We start from the raw sequence: 17,367 nt of genomic DNA, 5'->3' as shown, positions 1-17,367 counted from the left end.
TTCGACCAAAATCATTCAACGCTGACCCATACAGAATTGAAAAATGACGAATTATTCGCCGTACCGAACCGATCCAGTGAATTTCCGAATTTTTTTTGCCGGTACGGCCGAACTTGGTAACTATGCCCAAAACAACTGTCAAGAACATATCGCGGAGCAAAAAGAAACAGAAATTTACCCAAAACAAATATCAAGAACATATATCGTGGAGTTTGATTCCAAATATTTCTTGATCGCCATATAAAATCCGCACAGGGTTATTTATTTAAGCCAATCCGCTCCGATCACACTCACAGCTTCAGCTTCATCAACTTCTTCTATAACTTCCATGCCTGCGCTTCTCCTTGGGCCCCCGGAGCTCTGCAACTATCCAAATTTTGTGGTGGCTGATCGTGGGTCCGAATTAGATGCCCCAAAATCTAGGACAGCTGCGAATGAAATGGCGTTGGAAATGCAATCACAGCACGGCCGCCCTCCTACATCCTCAATATCTGAAGCTTTCAAACGTTTCTTGAAACGGTGCTTCCATGTTTTGAAACGATTCTTGGAAGCGGCCAGTCCAACTTTGAAACGCTACTTCGAATTACAGGCAGGAAAGGAGAATATGACATTGACTGAGAATTGCTCTCCCACATTCTCAACATCTAGCAATCCATTGCTGGATTTCTTTTTCCATGTTGTGCCCGATACTCCCTCCCATAGAGTCACTGAACTTTTGGAAGCCGCATGGAATCAAGATCCACTAACAGCTTTAAAGCTAGTTTGTCAACTGAGAGGCGTACGAGGAACGGGCAAATCAGATCGAGAGGGCTTTTATGCCGCAGCTTCTTGGATTCATTCACGTCACCCCAAAACTCTCGCTGCCAATGTCGACAGCATCGCTCAATTTGGTTATTTCAAAGACCTACCTGAGATACTTGTTCGCCTGCTACAGGGATCCGAAGCCACGGAAAAACGCAAGGCTGAAAAAATCAGTCACAAGGAAAAAATCCAGCGTGCAAAGGAAAATGGGGGTGCAAAATCCAAATATGGACGAAGACGTGGAATGTGTTGTAACCCCAGCGGATGTCGGCCCGGTTATTATGCTCGGAAGGGTGCTGCTGCAAGAGAAGCTAAAAAGCTGGGCACGCTCAGGCCAAGAGAAGATCGAATTTCAGCGGATGTATTGAATGGAAAGATGTTGAGAGAGAAGGCGAGAGTTATTAGGAAAGAAAAGCGTTTGGAAGCAGCCAGTAAATCTTTGAGACGTTACTTGGAAGATCCCTATTACAGAGCATTGCATGATCAAATTGCCCAGTTTTTCGCGGGCTCGCTGTCTAAAGACTTGTAGGCGCTCAACCTGGGCAAAGTGAAAGAAATAAGCCTAGTGGCCAAGTGGCACCCGTTTTTGGATTCGTGGGCAATAAGTTCTTGGGATAATTTATTTAGCAAGGGGTTTGTCGAGAAGCTCGGAGCACTTATTGTGGAGCTTCACAGAAGAAGGCCGAAGAAGGCCGAATACATCAAGCAAATGAAAAAGAAATCTGTCCCATAGGCTATAGGCTATCTTTAGCCTCATGGACATTAAAATAATTTCTTTCTTTCTTTCTTTCTGTTGAAATTGTAACTTCCAACTGCAGGTCGAAACCACACAGTTTTTCCTTGTGATGCGATCTGATCGCAGATCGCGTCCTTGATCTCCTTTCCTTATTCTGCTTCCTTTGTTTTCTTGCGATGCGATGAGATCGCATATCGCAAATCGCGTCCACAATCTGTTGCCCTACTACGTCCTTCATTTTTCTGCCGATTGCGATTCTGCGATGCGATTGCAAATCGCAAATCGCAACTCTCATAAGAGTTTCGTTTTCATTTCTGTCTCCCGCCGATGCGATGTTGGGATGCAACCCGTCTGCTATCGCATATCGCACCTTCACCAAGATAATCTCCGTCGTCCATTTTTTAATCCAACGGCCATTATTTATTCCCCCCTTGAACATGCCTCTGTCATACTGTATTTATGTTTTAATCTATCTTTTGTGTTCCCAAAGAAGAAAGAAAGCCTTATATCATAACTGCTCACCAACAACATTAAAGAAGAAGAATCGCCGAAACCAAGAAGGACACGCCTCGAGTAGCTAAAAGCATTAACAGGTTATGGGTTTCATTTACTATTTACTGCGTCTACCCCAGCAGAGCACTAGAAAGGGTTGATTTGTGTCAGAGGCCCATCTTAGATTGTAAATGTGGTAGGTGGTTCATTAAGACACCTCCACGCATAACCTAGTAGAGATATTTTTTTTTTGTAATAGATGATATATATACCCAGAATAGCAATGTAACAAAAAAAAGGGGGAGAGAGAGCGAATGAGAGTTAGAGCACAGTAGTGCATCTGTAACACGCAGCAGCGTGTGAATGAAAAGGGAGCTGCAGCAACGAAATAGCATATAGAGTAGACACAGCAGTGTGTGAATTTTTTTTTGTAAATCCCTCTGTGAGAGAGGAAGAACCATATTTTGTAACAGCAGTCTTTTAATGAATACAAGTTTTTATGTGTGTAAAACTCTGTATTCTGGAAATATTTTTTTGTTCCACTTTGTTAAGATCCTGTGCGTTAGAAAACAGAGCATCATTCTCTGTTGTGTTTAAGTTCTTTTGTTTTTTGGAATTTTACCAGAAAAATTCCTAACAGTGATATCAAAGCTAGTCCAGGCTCTTTGAAGGTGTCAAAGAAGCTGAAGGAAGGATTCTTGGTGCAGCAGTGAAGACTCAGTAAAAAATCCAAGGTATTTCTCAAGTATTTGAAGCCTAGTCTAAAGTACAAGAATGGCTGGCACAAGCACCAGTAATAGCATGGGTATGAAGCTCCCACTATTTGATGGCAAAAATTATGACTATTGGGCAATAACAATGAAAGCCTTGTTTTCTTCCCAAGACTTATGGGAAATAGTTGAAGATGGTTTTAAAGAACCAACAGTTGAAAATGAGTTTAATAATCTAACTCAGACAGAGAAGGATTTGTTGAAGAGCTACAAGAAGAAGGTGTTGGCATTATGTTTTCTGGTATGACTGTATGTTACAGATGTTGTACTTGATGGCAACTTCAGTGGTAAGGCTCTCAGTTTGTTGGAAATTAAGAAGGACGCAGGAAATCGGTTCAGAAAGTGCGTCCCCGCAGGTATACCATGTAGAACCCGCGTCCAGGGACGCCGGCCAGCCGTTCAGGGGGTGCGTCTACCCAGTGCACACATTTCAAGGCAGAGAAAAGCACGTGGGGGTTTCTTGTGTGGTATCTAGCCGACGGTTTTGTGTTTCTATGGTGTCGGCTCGTGGTATTGTTCCATGTTTTGGGGAGGAGCTTGCCTATATAAAGCAAAGGAGTTCATTTGGATTGGGAAAGTGTCTTGTGCTGAATATCTTATTTGGTGAGATCTAGTCCAGATCTAAGAGGGCGAATCTTCTAATGGACTGTGATCTCTATGGCGCATGATCAGATCTGTAGATCTGACTGTTTGGGTCTGTTCTGAAGTCTTCATATCATTTACATTTGAAGGGTCGCAGGTTCAGCGAAGGGAAAGTGCGCCGGGACGCGGATACTGTAAAGGGCAAGTGCGCCGAGACGCAGTACAGTAGAGAGAGATTTGCGTGGGGACGCAGGGCGATCAAGGTTCAGATGCGTCCCTGAAGCAGAAGGACGCGGCGCGATAATGTTTTCAGGTGCGTCTCTGTAGCGAAAGACACGGCGCGATAGTATCTTTGGGTGCGTCCCTGAAGCAACAGAACGCAGAGCAGTCACAGGAACAGTGCGTGGGCATGCAGCAAAGCAGAAGGATATCTGCGTGTGGACGCAGAGTAGCAGAAAGTTAACGGCGTCTGGTCACAGGCCACAGAAAGAAAAATTGCGTCTTTGTTTTAAGATGTTCTGTTGATTGAATTTCTCTGTTGATAAGGTGTTCTGGGTTGGTTCTGTTATTGCTGATCTGATATCTGTAGTGTTCTATATCTGTTATGTACTTGTTAATCATCTGATGCTTTATGAAAAGAAGTAGGGGGTTGTAGCTCCCTTCGAGGAGTAGACTGGAAAACGAGAAAGAGAGAGAGTTGTAGCTCTCTGCAGGTTGCAGCCTGCGTACTGGTAAAGGACTGCACCAGTACAAAATCATTGTAAAAGAAGTTTCTAAATTGAAAGAAGATAGAGACATATTGCAGCAGGTGGTTTTCACCCACATTGGGTTTCCACCTTACATCTTGTGTTCTTTGGTGTGATTATCTGTTTTTCATGCTCATTATTTTATGGTACTGACATGAAAAAATAATTCAAAGATCAAATAAGGAAGATTTATTAAATTGCTTGATAATACTGATTCACCCCCCCTCTCAGTATTATTTTCAACAATTGGTATCAGAGCAGGTCCTTCAAAGAAGCTTGATCGTTTGAAGGTAGATCGTTCATCATGAGCAACTATGAGAAAGAAGCATCAATCAGGCCACCTATTTTTGATGGGACAAATTTCAATTATTGGAAGGTAAGAGTTACTGCATATCTTCAATCTCTTGGTACAGAAGTTTGGAACATTGTAGAAACAGGCTATGCTTTTCCTTCAGCTACTCCTACAGATCCAGCTGAGAAAAAGCAGTATGAAACAAATGCAAAAGCAGTCAGTACTCTATTAGGAAGTATATCCCAAATAGAATTCATGAAGGTCATGCACTTCAAATCAGCAAAAGAGATATGGGACAAAATGATCACTAGCTATGAAGGAGATGAACAGGTAAAACAAGCTAAACTTCAAACTCTCGGGATTCAATATGAGACTCTCAAGATGTATAATGATGAAAGTGTGGCTAATTATTTTCTTCGGGTAGATGAGATTGTTAATTGTATGAAAAATTTGGGTGAAGAAATAAAAGAGACTATAGTAGTTCAAAAGATTCTAAGATCATTATCCCCCAAGTTTGAATCTAAAGTATCTGCAATAGAAGAAAAGGAAAATCTCCGTGTTCTCACTATGTCTCAGTTACATGGAATTCTAACTGCTTATGAAATGAGAAAGGGAGGTCCATCAGACAGAAGGGAAGCTGCTTTTAAGGCATCAGGCAAAGAAGATTACTATGAAGCAAGCCATGTTCCAGAAGAAGAGGAAGAAGAATCAAATTTTGTCAGAAATCTTCAAAGGGGTTCTGGAAGGTTCAGAGGTAAGCTACCTTTCAAATGCTTTGCTTGTGGAAGAGTAGGTCATTATGCTGCAAAATGTCCTTATAAGGATAAAGGAAAAGAACCTGCTAGATGGAACAGGAAACAAAGTGCAAATAAGAAAAGCTACTACACCCATGAAGATAGTGATGGCTTATCAAACAGTGATGAAGATGAACAAGGTAATAAATATAAGTTGTTAATGGCATTTGAAGATGATGATTATGAGGATGCTGTAGATGTGGATAATCTCTATGATGAAATTACTAGACTCAAGAGATGCATAGAAGAAAAGAATGTGATCATTGATACTCTGCAATTTCAAATTGATGAAAAGGAAAAACATCTTGAAAAACTAGAAGGTGAAATTGTTGGTCTCAGAAAAGAAATTGAGAAAACAAAAGCTATTAATCTTAAGTTTGTCAAAGGATCTGAAACTTTGGATGAGATTATCAATGTGCAGCGGTCTCCTCTAAACAAGACAGGTTTGGGCTATAATGGAGAAACCTCTCAAGCATCCACCTCAAAAAGTTATCTTGATGCAACAAGAAGAAATGAGCAGAAGAACAATGAAGATAATCAGGTAAAGCAGGGACGAATTACAAACAGAAACTATCAGGGACAATCCATCTTAAGGGTGAACAAAACCTACAACCAGCCACAGGTAAAATCTTCTCAGTTTGGTTCAAGAATAGATGAAAATAGAAATTACAATCAGTTGGCTGGTAGATTCAATAACCGCAGAAGCTTCTTCAATGGACAATGCTTTTCTTGCCATAACTTTGGTCACAAAGCAGCGCAATGTGTTGCATATAAAACAATCATGACTAGGGAAGCTCAAAAACAAAGAAGTATGACAGGGATTACAAAGAGGACCTATAACAACTTTTCGGTTCTTGAAAATGAAGTTTAATGTTCTATTTGCAATAATTTTGGTCATGAAGACTCTGAATGCAGGAGCAGGTTTCAGGAGAAAAAGGAACAAGCCACAAGCACCAAAACATGGAGAATAAAGGAACCTCAAACAGAAAGATGTGGGATAGCATTTTATGCAGAAGGACAGGAAAATCTATGGTACATTGACAGTGGATGTTCGAAACATATGACAGGTGATAAAGAAAAACTTGAATCTTATTCTACTTTAGAAAAGGGAAAGAAAGTTTCTTTTGGAAATGATACTCCTGCAACTATAAAAGGAAAAGGTATTGCTCCTTTGAAAGAAAAGGTCAAGGCTGGAAATGTTTTGTATGTTGATGGATTGAAGCATAATCTACTAAGTGTCAGCCAGATGTGTGATCAAAAAACCGAGGTTATTTTCAGATCGAATGGATGTCTTGTTCGTGATCTTGATACAGGTAAAACAGTACTCAAAGGCAAAAGAACTCCAAATAATCTGTACATATTTGAAGAAGGAGAACAACAATGCTATCTTAGCAAGGATGAAGAGCACTGGTTATGGCATCGAAGGTTGGGACATCTAAGCTTCTCACAAATAAGGAAAGCATGCAAATATCAGGCAGTTCGCGATCTTCCAGATATCAAAATTCCTGACAACACCATATGCAGATCATGTCAGTTTGGAAAACAAACCAGGACTAACTTTCCAGAGAAAGAGGGATCAGCTAGCATGCCTCTTGAGCTAGTACATACAGATACATGTGGCCCATTCAGGAAAAGAACACCTAGAGGAGAGGAATACTTGATATTATTTATTGACGATTTCTCCAGGTTTGTCTGGTTAGGACTTATGAAGCACAAAGATGAAGCATTCGAAAAATTCAAGACCTTCAAAGCCTTGGTTGAAAATGAATCAGGTCACAAAATTAAGTGCCTCAGATCCGACAGAGGTGGGGAATTTACTTCAAATGAATTTTTCGATTTCTGTGATGAACATGGGATAAGGAGAGAATTCTCTACAGCTAGAACTCCTCAGCAAAATGGAGTTGTTGAAAGAATGAACAGAACAATCCAACAAATGGCTCGTGCTATGCTTGATGAATCAGGAACTCCCGCAACTTTCTGGGGTGAAGCTGCACATGCTGCGGTTATTATTCTCAACAAAACAAATGTCCGGGTGAACAGCACTCAAACTCCTCATGAGCTCTGGAGTGGTAAAACTCCTTCGGTAAAGCACTTCAAAATCTTTGGGAGCAAATGCTATATCAAGAATACTGATGAGCAGCTTGGCAAACTTGAACCTAGAGCAGATGAAGGCATTCTTCTTGGCTATTCTCCACATAGCAAAGCATACAAATGCTACAATAAAAGACTTGGCAGAATTGTTGACAGCATTGATGTAGTGGTTGATGAGAAGGGATATATTCCTAGGCAAGTACATCATGAAGATATAGAAGAAGATGAAGGCTACCCTCAAAAACAGAATGATGAAGAAGAAGAACCCCAAGGAGAACCTCAAGAAGAACGAGAGGAGCAGACAAGAATAGAAGAGAAAACTCCATCCAGATATGTTCAGAAGAATCATCCAGAATCTCAGATTGTGGGGCAGAAAGAAGCAGGTGTACAAACAAGAAGAACAGTTGCAGAAGCCTCAAGCTATTTGGCATTACTCTCCTCTACTGAACCACAAAATGTGAAAGAAGCATGCAAAGATGAATGTTGGGTAAAAGCAATGGATGAAGAACTTGAGCAAATCGAAAAGAACAACACTTGGGAGCTGGTTCCTAGACCAAAGGATAAGAATGTTATCGGAACAAAATGGGTCTTCAAAAATAAATTGAATGAAAATGGAGAAGTAATTAGAAACAAAACCAGACTTGTTTGTAAAGGGTATGCGCAGCAAGAAGGAATAGACTTTGAAGAAACTTTTGCTCCTGTTGCAAGACTTGAGGCCATCCGAATGTTCCTTGCTCTCTCAAGTTTTCAAAACTTCAAAGTATTTCAAATGGACGTGAAATCAGCCTTTCTGAATGGAGACTTGGAGGAAGAAGTGTACATTGAACAGCCAGATGGGTTCATTCTTGGAAATGATCCAAATCTTGTATGCCGATTGAAAAAGGCTCTCTATGGTCTCAAACAAGCTCCAAGGGCTTGGTACTACCGGTTGGACAAATATCTTCATCAACAAGGCTTCTCAAAAGGTTCAGCAGATAGCAATCTGTATATAAAAATTGAAAATGACAAATTACTAATACTTGTTGTGTATGTAGATGACATTATTTTTGGCAGCAATGAAGAAGCTATGAGTCAAAACTTTGCCTCGGTCATGCAGAAAGAATTTGAAATGTCCTTGCTAGGAGAACTGACATATTTCCTTGGTTTGCAAATCCAACAAAAGGAAGGAGGAATCTTTTTATCTCAAACCAAGTATCTCAAGAAGATTTTGAAGAAATATGGCATGGAAGATGCAAAACCAGTATGTACACCCATGATCACAGGATGTAGTCTCAGTGCAAATGATGAATCTGCAGCAGTACATCAACCAACCTACAGATCTATGATTGGAAGTTTACTATATTTGACAGGTACCCGACCAGACATCATGCATGCAGTTGGAATAGTTGGAAGATTTCAGGCAAATCCGAAGGAGACTCATCTTCAGGCAGTAAAGAGAATTTTCAAATATCTTCAAGGGACTCAAAATTATGGCTTATGGTATCCTAGAGATACAGATCTTACTCTTCATGCTTATACAGATGCAGATTGGGCCGGAAGCGTGGATGACAGGAAAAGCACAAGTGGTGGTGCGTTCTTTATGGGTTCCAGACTGGTATCTTGGTTCAGCAAGAAACAGAGTTCGATTGCCTTGTCTACAGCTGAAGCAGAATATGTTGCTGCTGCATCTTGTTGCACTCAACTCCTTTGGATGATGCAGACTTTGCAGGATTTTCAAATCACTTGTACACCACCTATCCCCATCTTATGTGATAACACAAGTGCAATCAGCATCTCAAAGAATCCGGTTATGCATTCAAAAACCAAGCACATACCAATCAAGTACCATTTTCTCCGGAACAAGTGCTTGAACAGAAAGTCAAGTTGGAGTATGTTCCTTCCAAGGAACAAGTTGCTGATATTCTTACCAAACCATTGCCCAGGGACACGTTTGAATACCTCAGGCAAAAGCTGGGGGTTGTTGATGCATCATCTTGTTGAACTTCTTCTTATTGGTGGTACAGGCTCAGGGGGAGCACATAATGCATTGTTGGCATTATGGAGAAGGAGATCTTGGAAATAGCTGCAATATGTCTCTATCTCTTTCATGGTGGTGCGTTGCTGCAGATCTGGTTCATATTCAGGGGGAGCATGAGCTTAGGGGGAGCATACCCTTTGCCCTTGATGTCAAAGGGGGAGAATGAAGCTGAAGTTTGTAAGGTTGCCATCAAGTCCAAAGGGGGAGATTGTTGGCATTATGTTTTCTGGTATGACTGTATGTTACAGATGTTGTACTTGATGGCAACTTCAGTGGTAAGGCTTTCAGTTTGTTGGAAATTAAGAAGGACGCAGGAAATCGGTTCAGAAAGTGCGTCCCCGCAGGTATACCATGCAGAACCCGCGTCCAAGGACGCCGGCCAGCCGTTCAGGGGGTGCGTCTACCCAGTGCACACATTTCAAGGCAGAGAAAAGCACGTGGGGGTTTCTTGTGTGGTATCTAGCCGACGGTTTTGTGTTTCTATGGTGTCGGCTCGTGGTATTGTTCCATGTTTTGGGGAGGAGCTTGCCTATATAAAGCAAAGGAGTTCATTTGGATTGGGAAAGTGTCTTGTGTTGAATATCTTATTTGGTGAGATCTAGTCCAGATCTAAGAGGGCGAATCTTCTAATGGACTGTGATCTCTATGGCGCATGATCAGATCTGTAGATCTGACTGTTTGGGTCTGTTCTGAAGTCTTCATATCATTTACATTTGAAGGGTCACAGGTTCAGCGAAGGGAAAGTGCGCCGGGACGCGGATACTGTAAAGGGAAAGTGCGCCGAGACGCAGTACAGTAGAGAGAGATCTACGTGGGGACGTAGGGCGATCAAGGTTCAGATGCGTCCCTGAAGCAGAAGGACGCGGCGCGATAATGTTTTCAGGTGCGTCTCTGTAGCGAAAGACGCGGCGCGATAGTATCTTTGGGTGCGTCCCTGAAGCAACAGAACGCAGAGCAGTCACAGGAACAGTGCGTGGGCACGCAGCGAAGCAGAAGGATATCTGCGTGTGGACGCAGAGTAGCAGAAAGTTAACGGCGTCTGGTCGCAGGCCACAGAAAGAAAAACTGCGTCTTTGTTTTAAGATGTTCTGTTGATTGAATTTCTCTGTTGATAAGGTGTTCTGGGTTGGTTCTGTTATTGCTGATCTGATATCTGTAGTGGTCTATATCTGTTATGTACTTGTTAATCATCTGATGCTTTATGAAAAGAAGTAGGGGGTTGTAGCTCCCTTCCAGGAGTAGACTGAAAACGAGAAAGAGAGAGAGTTGTAGCTCTCTGCAGGTTGCAGCCTGCGTACTGGTAAAGGACTGCACCAGTACAAAATCATTGTAAAAGAAGTTTCTAAATTGAAAGAAGATAGAGACATATTGCAGCAGGTGGTTTTCACCCACATTGGGTTTCCACCTTACATCTTGTGTTCTTTGGTGTGATTATCTGTTTTTCATGCTCATTATTTTATGGTACTGACATGAAAAAATAATTCAAAGATCAAATAAGGAAGATTTATTAAATTGCTTGATAATACTGATTCACCCCCCCTCTCAGTATTATTTTCAACAGAAGGATTCAAAATCCCTCTTCTTCTTGTATCAAGCAGTGCATGGAAGCGTGTTTCCAAGGTTAGCAACAGCTAAGACATCCAAAGAAGCTTGGAAAACTCTCAAGACAACCTATCAAGGCATAGAGAAAGTGAAGACAACAAAACTACAGTTTTTGAGAAGAGATTTTGAGAACCTGCGTATGAAGGAGTCAGACAATATTGACTCATTCTTCACACATCTGATTGGTTTAGTTACACAAATAAGGACTCATGGAGAAGTTCTTGAAGAAAAAATGATTGTGGAAAAACTATTGAGGAGCCTACCCTCAAAGTTCCATGTGATTGTCACCACCATAGAGGAGACAAAGGATCTCACAAATTTTTCAGTTGATGAACTTCATGCATCACTGATAACACATGAGCGGAGGTTGAGTAGAAATGAAAACTCATCTCTAGAGCAAGCCTTTAAGACCCAGATGCCCTTTGGAAGAGGAAGAGGTCAAGGCAAAGGAAACAAAAGAGGAAGAGGCAGAAGCCAAAACAGAGGTGGAAGGAACAGTTTAGTAAATGCTCAAGGAAGAGGCAGCAATCCAAATCAGAACCAAGGCCAAGGCAACAGCCAACAAAGTGAACAACATCATGCTCAAGGACAAAGTTATGAAAAATACAATGTCTAATGTTATTATTGTAAAAAATATGGGCACTATGCAAATGAATGTAAGAAGAAGCAGCATGATATGAATAATAGATCTAGTGCAAATATTACTAGAGAAAATATCAGCCAAGATAATGTGTTGTTAACTTGTAATATGGCTGAAATAAACAATGAAGACATATGGTTTCTAGACTTCAGTTGCAGCAACCATATGACAGGAAACATAGCTTTGTTTTCTGCTTTAGATCAAAATGTGAAATCACAAGTCGCACTTGGGACTGACAGTAAAGTTTTTGTTATGGGTAAAGGAGAAGTAAAAATACTTACAAAGATAGGTGAAAAGAAAACCATAACAGATGTATATTATGTTCCTGGAATGAAGTGTAACCTCTTAATTATTGGACAACTTGTTCAAAAGGTTTACAATGTCATCTTTATGAATGATGTATGCACCATCATGGATAGAGCACCCAGCAAATGATGCATTGTTAAAGTGAAGATGACGAGGAACATGATGTTCCCTCTCAGAAAAAGGGCAGATTTGAAAAACAAAAAAGTAATTGCAGCAGTGACACAAGAGGCTCTCCAAAGCGTACCAAAGGATGAGAATTGGTTGTGGCATTTGAGATTTTGACATCTCAACTTCGGAGGTCTTAATTTGTTGAGTAGAAAAGGAATGGTAAGAGGATTACCATTGATAGAGAAACCAGACAGCCTTTGTGAAGGTTTTATCTTGGGGAAACAACACAGAGAAAGTTTTCCATCAGGGAAAAGCATAAGGGCGAAAGCACCCTTAGAGATTGTCCACTCAGACTTATGTGGACCAATACAAACTCCATCACTAGCAGGTAGCCAATATTTTCTAACATTCATTGATGATTTCACTAGAAAGGCTTGGGTTTATTTTCTGAAAAACAAAAGTGAATTGTTTGAAAAATTTCGTAATTTCAAAGAACTTGTAGAAAACCAAAGTGGGCTACACATCAAAGTTCTAAGAACTGATAGAGGAGGTGAGTATATCTCCAATGAATTCCTACAGTTTTGTAGAGAAAGTGGAATTCATAAGCATTTTACAGCAAGGTACACTCCGCAGCAAAATGGAGTAGCTGAAAAGAAGAATAGGACCATCATGGATATGGCAAGGAGTATGCTAAAGGCAAAGTATTTGCCAAATGGTTATTGGGCTGAAGTTGTACACTGTGCAGTATATTTTGAATAGGTGTCCTACAAAATCTGTGATGAAAAAAGTGTTGGAAGAAGCATGGAGTGGGAGAAAGCAAAGAGTCACCCACATGAAAGTTTTTGGTTATGTGGCTTATGCACACATTCCAGATCAGCTAAGGAGGAAGTTGGACAACAAAGGGGAGAAATGCATTTTCTTTGGATATAGTGAGGAATCCAAAGCTTATAGGTTGTGTATCCCATCTACCAAGAAGTTTTTTGTGAGCAGAGACGTTCAATTCATTGAGGAGGAAGCTTGGGATGGAAGCATAGAGAAAACAGTTAATGTTAAAAACTGTTTGCCTCATGATGAAGATGATGAGGAGATGGCTGAAATACATCCCCAAACAGCAGCGCTAACACAAGAATAGTAAGATACACCCTTGAGGAGAAATGAAAGAGCTTCTCCAAGCACACCACAAGGAGGAAATTCAAGTGCATCTTCAAGAACTTGCACACCAAGTGAAAGAGGTAAGAAATTGAGAAATTTAAGTGATATTTATGATGAAGGAATGAATTCCTTGTTTGCTTTGTATTGTCATGTTGATGACCCTATTCATTTCGAAGATGCAATCAATGATAAGAAATGGATAGAAGCTATGGATGAGGAGATCAATGCCATAGAAAGAAACAAAGCATGGGATTTGGTTGAGCTACCAAAAGGAAAAGAAGTCTTTGGAGTTAAATGGGTCTATAAGACCAAGAGCAATGCTGAAGGCAAGATAGAAAGACACAAGGCAAGGCTGGTTGTCAAAGGATATAAACAGCAATATGGGAGAGACAATGAGGAAACTTTTGCACCGATTGCAAGAATGGAAACCGTGAGAGCAGTGCTGTCCATAGCAGCACAAAACAAGTGGAAAGTTTACCAAATGGACGTGAAGTCAGCATTCCTAAATGGAGTGTTAATGGAAGAGGTTTACATTGAACAACCTCCAGGCTATGAAAAGAAAGGCCATGAGCACAAAGTATGCAGATTGAAGAAAGCTTTTTATGGGCTGAAACAAGCGCCAAGAGCATGGTACAGTAGGATAGATTCCTATCTACTGGAAAATGAATTCGCAAAGTGTGAGGGAGAACCCACCGTCTACATCAAAGAAAAGGATGGTAAAATTTTAATTGCAGTGTTGTATGTTGATGATGTGATTTTTACAGGGAATGATGACTACCTCTTTAAAAATTTCAAATCAGTCATGAAAGAGGAATTTGAGATGACTGACATGGGTTTGTTGAGATACTTCTTAGGAATAGAAGTAGATCAAAATGAAAATGGAATTTTTATTTCACAGGCAAAATATGTAAATGAAGTGTTGGGCAGATTTAATATGCAGGACAACAAGGCAGCAATCACTCCCACAATGGTAGGATTAAAACTCATCAAAGAGGACAGCAGCAAGGATTTTGATCCTAGCGTGTACAAGAGCATAGTTGGTAGCCTCATGTATCTGACTGCAACTAGGTCGGATATTATGTTTGCTGTTAGTTCAATTTCCAGATTCATGGAGAGGCCGGAAGAAGCACATTGGCAGGCAGCAAAAAGAATTCTAAGGTATGTAAAATGTACTAAGAGATTTGGTATTTTATATACTTCTTTAGAATGTTCAGATTTAGTTGGATACACTGATAGCGATTGGGCTGGAAGTGTGGATGATCGGAAAAGCACATCCGGTTATCTCTTTCACATGGGTTCATGAGCCATTTCGTGGGCTTCTAAGAAACAACCTATAGTGGCATTGTCTACAGCAGAGGCAGAATACGTAGCAGCGACAGCAACAGTGTCTCAAGCGGTTTGGATGAGAAAAATGCTAAGGAGCTTAGGACAAGAGCAGGCAAAAGCAATAGTTATTTTTTGTGACAATATCTTAGCTATAGTAGTGTCCAAGAATTTTGTGTTCCATAAATGAATGAAACACATTGATACAAGGTTCCATTACATTAGAGAATTGGTGAACAATGGAGAAATTGTTTTACATCATTGTAGCACTCAGGAACAGGTTGCAGACATTCTGACCAGGCCTTTGGGACAGAAAAGTTTTGAGTATTTGAGGAAATGTCTGGGTATGACTGATAACCCAACAGTTGAAATTAAAGGGGAGTGTTGAAATTGTAATTTCCAACTGCAAGTCAAAACCACACAGTTTTTCCTTGCAATGTGATCTGATCACAGATCGCAGATCGCGTCCTTGATCTCCTTTCCTTATTCTGCTCCCTTTGTTTTCCTGCGATGCAATCCTGCGATGCGATGAGATCGCATATCGCATATCGCGTCCACAATCTATTGCCCTACTACGTTCTTTGTTTTTCTGCTGATTACGATTCTGCGATGCGATCGCAAATCGCAACTCTCATAAGGGTTTTGTTTTCATTTCTGTCTTCCGCCGATGCGATGCTACGATGCAACCCATCTGCTATCGCATATCGCACCTTCGCCAAGATAATATCCGCCATCCATTTTTTAATGCAACGGCCATTATTTATTCCCACCCTGAACACGCCTCTGTCATGCTGTATTTATGTTTTAATCTATCTTTTGTGTTCCCAAAGAAGAAAGAAATCCTTACATCATAACTGCTCACCAACAACATTAAAGAAGAAGAATGGCGGAAACCAAGAAGGACGTGCCTCGAGCAGCTAAAAGCATTAACAGGTTATGGGTTTCATTTATTGTTTACTGCGTCTACCCCAACAAAGCACCAGAAAGGGCTGAATTGTGTCAGAGGCCCATCTTATATTGTAAATGTGGTAGGTGGTTCATTAAGACACCTCCACGCATAACCTAGCAGAGATTTTTTTTTTGTACTAGATGATATATATACCCAGAATAGCAATGTAACAAAAAAAAGGGGGAGAGAGAGCGGATGAGAGTTATAACACAGTAGTGCATCTATAACACGCAGCAGCGCGTGAATGAAAAGGGAGCCACAACAGCGAAATAGCATATAGTGTAGACACAACAGTGTGTGAATTTTTTTTTGTAAATCCCTCTGTGAGAGAGGAAGAACCATATTTTGTAACAACAGTCTTTTAATGAATACAAGTTTTTATGTGTGTAAAACTCTGTGTTCTGGAAACATTTTCTTTTTTCCGCCGTGTTATGGTCCTGTGCATTAGAAAATAGAGCATCATTCTCTGTTGTGTTTAAGTTCTTTTGCTTTCTGGAATTTTACCAGAAAAATTCCCAACACTTTCTAATCTGTGAGAACATTGCACGCACGCTTTTTCCCCGGGAGGAGTTCAACACTGACGAAGATAGGCATTATGTTTACAGAGCCCGGGAGAAGCTGAGGAAAGAGGTGTTGGTTCCGCTCCGGAAGGCTCTCCAATTGCCTGAGGTGTACATGGGTTCCAATTTGTGGAACGAACTGCCTTATGAAAGAGTGGCCTCTGTCGCCATGAAAAATTACAAGGACATCTTTATGAAGCACGATTCCGAAAGATTCACTCACTTTTTGGAGGAGGTGAAAGCCGGGAACAAGAAAGTTGCTGCTGGAGCTCTGCTTCCGCATGAAATTCTTGAACAGGCCAAGAATGAAGAATCTGCTGTTGCAGAATTGCAGTGGAAGCGAATGGTGGAAGACATGAAGAAAAAAGGAAAGCTTTCTAACACCTTGGCGGTCTGTGATGTTTCAGGGAACATGTCCAGAACTCCCATGGAGGTCTGCATAGTGCTTGGATTGTAGGTTTGGGAAATAAGCGAGGAGCCATGGGAAGGTCATGTTATGATTTTCAGCGAAAGTCCAAAACTGCATTTGGTCACAGGGAATTCCCTAGTTGAAAAGTATGAATTCACAGAGAGCATGGATTGGGGAATGAATACCGATTTCCAGAAGGTGTTCAATGTGATATTTGAGATGGCATTGAAATGTAGACTAGAAACAGAAAAGATGATAAAGCAACTTGTGGTGTTCAGTGACACGGTGTTCAGTGTGTTTCATACTGCAAGTAGTTTTCAATTTCATTTATTTTCTCTTGTTTTCCCTTGTGGCTGTGTGCCAACAAATGCACCAAACAGGAAATTCTTGATTGTGCTCTTTAGTTGGGTGGCAGTGGTGATGAAGAGAAGCCCCGGGGGACTGGACAATCTACAACTTCAAGAAAAAGACGGAATCAATTACTTTCTGGGGAGAATTTTTTTGGGTTTTTTAGTTGGGTGGATGCTCTCTGTTTCCGAAGGCTCTGCTTATTTGTGGGAGTCTTGTGGTGAAAATAATGATTATCAAAATCCACCCCCCACTTTGGATGTCCACTTGAGTCTGGGGGCTTTCTTGTCTCAGTTTCGTTTGATTGCTGTCATCTTCGTTCACACTGTTAGGTGTAATGACGAACCTAGAATGGAATAATGCAAGTCATTATTATTCATTGATTCCATTGACCCCTTAGACATTTGACATCAACAATGTTTCACATTTGAGTGAGAATGACCTAATGATAGTTTTAGTTTTTGTGTTCATCGAAGACCCATGACCTTGGTTAGCATACATCCATCATGTGTAGCCCATGGGATTGTTTGCACCCTAAATATATTCTCTCACTACTAGTGCCCCCAAGGGCAAAGCAATTATCTACTTCATCATCAAGGCTTAATTTCCTAGCTTCTTTGACAAGATATCTCTTATACAACAACGTAAC

At 40.8% G+C, this 17,367-nt stretch overlaps 1 pseudogene; it reads left to right on the top strand.

Annotated features, from left to right (window-relative positions):
• The first annotated feature begins 328 nt into the window (after positions 1-328).
• Positions 329-17,078, top strand: LOC149172002 (uncharacterized; annotated as a pseudogene).
• The last annotated feature ends 289 nt before the right edge of the window (positions 17,079-17,367 follow it).

The sequence above is a fragment of the Pinus tabuliformis genome, chromosome 4_2, assembly GCF_031772625.1.
Source record: "Pinus tabuliformis cultivar Carrire ecotype Pingquan chromosome 4_2, CPIR1, whole genome shotgun sequence".
Taxonomy (NCBI): domain Eukaryota; kingdom Viridiplantae; phylum Streptophyta; class Pinopsida; order Pinales; family Pinaceae; genus Pinus; species Pinus tabuliformis.
The sequence above is the reverse complement of the archived record's forward strand: the minus strand, read 5'-3'. Positions and strand labels throughout refer to the sequence as shown.